The following is a 3,438-nucleotide window of genomic DNA, read 5'->3' as shown; positions in this document are numbered from 1 at the left end:
CATAGAGGACATGGTAACTCATTGAGTTCTGCAGAGGACATCTGGTACTCTAGCAAAGAATGGAGAATAGAACATTTGGGCAAGTAACCCAGCCAAATGATGACCTCAAATATCTGAGTGATTGGAGACTATAAAGTAGATGCTGTCAGCTAATGGATATTAGAAACTACTCCTGATGCATACATTGTTAAGATCAACAGCATTTTGAAGCTACCACACCCACCTGGGAAGAAAATTTGAAGCAGGTCCTCTTTTTCCATTCCCTATAATCAAAGACAGCATGAACCAGATTGGCTGATTAATGTCTCAACCCCACTGGAGGTCACAGGTTAGGGTCTGTCATGATCTGCAGTGCTCTGTGTGGGAAAAATGTTATCATGAAGATCTCATTTCCAAATCAGGCAGTTGAGACTGAAGAAGTATAAGTCGTGCTGAGAGGCTGAATTAATCACATGTTGAGTACCTCTGTTAGTATTCTACAGAGCTGAACAAATGGCCCTGGAATACTAAAAACACAGAGGGACCACCTGGGCAAGTTTCTAGGTACACCACATTCTTGTGAGCCTATACCTGCCAGGTCCTCGTTGGTTCTTACCGCCAATCTCAGAAATGTTATCATTTCACGTTAATCAGAGTGCTTTGGAAAAGAAAGAAAAAGAAAGTGCTGGTGAAAATGTGCAGAAATAAAGATGCCCATGTTTGCTGTTAAAAAATGTAAAATAGTTCAGGTGTTATGAAAAATATTTTTTGGTCTTTCAGAAAGATAAGCATCTGAGACTCTGGAATGGCTGGGTGTGGCTGGGAGGCTGGGTGTGGCAGCTCCCTTTGTTTTACCCACTTTCCAGAAGCCCTGGACTCTTTGTGGCCTGATCAAGTATGTAAACAGCATGAGAAAATTTTTAAATTACATACCATTAAAGATGGAAAACAGTAGCAAAAAGAAGAGAATCATTTCAGGGCAGTTTTTATATACCATGGAGAGTTATCTGGTGGCAGGGACAAGTGTACAGACTCAGGATTTGGGGCAGCAGTGGCATCAGGTTGTCCCCTACTTGCCAGCAATGAGCAGGTTGGGCAAGAGCATGAGGACCTAACCTCCAACATGAACATTTGAAAATTGGTGGTGCTTTTGACTGGCTTGAACTTCCTGCCCTTGTGATTCTCGGGGACTTCAATTAACACCTTCTTCATGTTCTCCAGCACCATGCTCCAGTGCCTGTCAAAGGCTATCTCAGCCCAGGAGTTTTTGTCATGGCAGTTGATTAGCACCTGTGTGATGTTCTTGACCAATTGTGTTAGCACCAAGAGTGGCCCATGTTGAACTGTTTCTTATTCTGCATCTGCAGCCCCTCAGGTGTCATCTCACTCTTGGGCTTGTTGTGGAGACTCATGGTGCTGGCAGTGCCTCTGGTTACTTCCATCTGCATTGCCGCTGCCTCTGCAGGCCAGTTTTGTCTCCCAACATAGATTTAAGTTTCCAGATAAAATAATTGTGAACACTAGCATATCTATCTATATAAACAAATATCTATTACATATCTCTATATAATATAGATATATATTATACACACATATCAATATATAAATATGTATTTTATTACATTTTGAAGTAAGTTACCACAAATTGAGATGAACTTTACCGACCCAGTTATTTAAAGTTAAACATTGTAGTTTTCTGAGAAGTCAATATCATGCTGAGTTAGAATCATCTGCTGGTTAAATTCCTAAATGCTACAATAGCTGATTTGGCTTCAGGAATGCAGCTGGACCATTATCTTATAACTGAGTTTTTTAAGGAAGTGAAGGGGGGGTGTGGTATGTTTCACGGTAGTGTGAGGTGCTACCTGTGACATTGGCATCCCATATTTAGGCATGGGTTGGATTCCCAGCTCCTCTATTACAATGCAGCCCCCTGCTAACAAAGCTGGGAAAGTAATACTGAAGGTCGAAGTGCTTGAGCCACTGTCACCCACTTGGGGAACACATATGGACTTCCTGACTCCCAGCTTTGAACTGGCTCAACCCAAACTCTTGTGAGCATTTGAGGAATGAATAGGCAAAAGGAAGATCTGTTTCTATTACACTGCCTATCAAATAAATAAATATAGCTAGAAAATAATTATTAAAAATTGAAGTTGACCTGTGTTGTAGGACTTAATATCACACAAATGTCAGTGAATTTCCTACAGATATACCAACAATACGTGGCCATTAAAATTAATGAGAATTGGTGATTTCATTCGCACTAATAATCAAATTGAATATTTGGCATTGAATTTAATGTAAAAGTAAAATTTTTGCTTAAGAACACCAACAGTGTATAATTTCTAGAAGTTTGTAAAATACAAATGAATTCTCTTAGAAAACTACAAACACTTTTGGATCTTGCTGGTGCTGCTGAGTTCCCTATGTTATTGTGATTGTATAGTCCTTCATAAACTGTCTTCAATCTTCTTGCAGGCATGGTCAATGACAGACAGTCCAATATCCTATTGTGAAGATAAATTTAAGAGTTCCACTAGGAGTCCGTCTTTGATCTGCAAGTACAGATGTAAACTGTATTTCATCCTCACAGCTGGATATGATAACCTCTATTAGTTAGTGCAAATCCCCTTAAATGAAAAATCACAAATAAAATTAACAACAAACAAAGGAGAAGTTTACAGTGCCATGAAGTTACATAACATGTGACTGAATGACTAATATGTCACTGAAGAAATGAAAAAAAATCAAGAACCCTCATGAAGAAAATTATGTTACTGTATGACCTATGAGTCAGTAAGATTTTAATATGAAGGAACAAAGTATTTAAAGAAATGAAAATAAAACCAAAACATCAGAATCCATGAGATACAGATTCTGCTGTCTCCTGTAGGCAACAAATAAATGAGTTTTATTATTTAAAGCCACTCTATTTCTCTATGACATTTGATTGATTGGCTTAAGCCCAAACACTCGAGGTTACTATGAATGGATGGTTATTTGGTCTTGTCATTTTCACAATGTGTTGTTCATTGATATAGTCTTATGTTGTCATTTTACTGGGATGTTCTTCATATTTGCCTTTAGTTTTGGCGGATGCTATTTGTGTTCTATATCAAGAGAACATCTTTAAGCATCATTTATAGGGCAGGTTTGGAAGGGACATATTCTTACAGCTTTTCTTTGATATGGAAAAATTATTTTTCACAATCTTTCTTTCTCTTTCTTTCTTTCTTTCTTTCCTTCCTTCCTTCCTTTTTTCTTTCTTTTCTCCCTCCCTCCCTTGCTCCCTCCCTTTCTTCTCTTTCTTTCTTTCTTTTTCTTTCTCCCTTTCTCTCTTTCTCTTTCTTTCTTTCTTTCTTTCTTTCTTTCTTTCTTTCTTTCTTTCTTTCTTTCTTTCTTTCTTTCTTTCTCTCTTTCTCTCTTTCTTTCTCTCTTTCTCTCTTTCTCTCTTTC

General features: G+C 38.0%; 1 pseudogene; it reads right to left on the bottom strand.

Moving 5' to 3' along the window:
• Positions 1-1,048: 1,048 nt before the first annotated feature.
• On the bottom strand, positions 1,049-1,391 carry LOC121152789 (annotated as a pseudogene).
• Between the last annotated feature and the right edge of the window lie 2,047 nt (positions 1,392-3,438).

This window comes from Ochotona curzoniae, unplaced genomic scaffold (assembly GCF_017591425.1).
Source record: "Ochotona curzoniae isolate NIBS_2020 unplaced genomic scaffold, NIBS_Ocur_1.0 contig_2657, whole genome shotgun sequence".
NCBI lineage: Eukaryota > Metazoa > Chordata > Mammalia > Lagomorpha > Ochotonidae > Ochotona > Ochotona curzoniae.
Note: the sequence above shows the minus strand (reverse complement) of the source record. Positions and strands in the feature narration are given on the sequence as shown.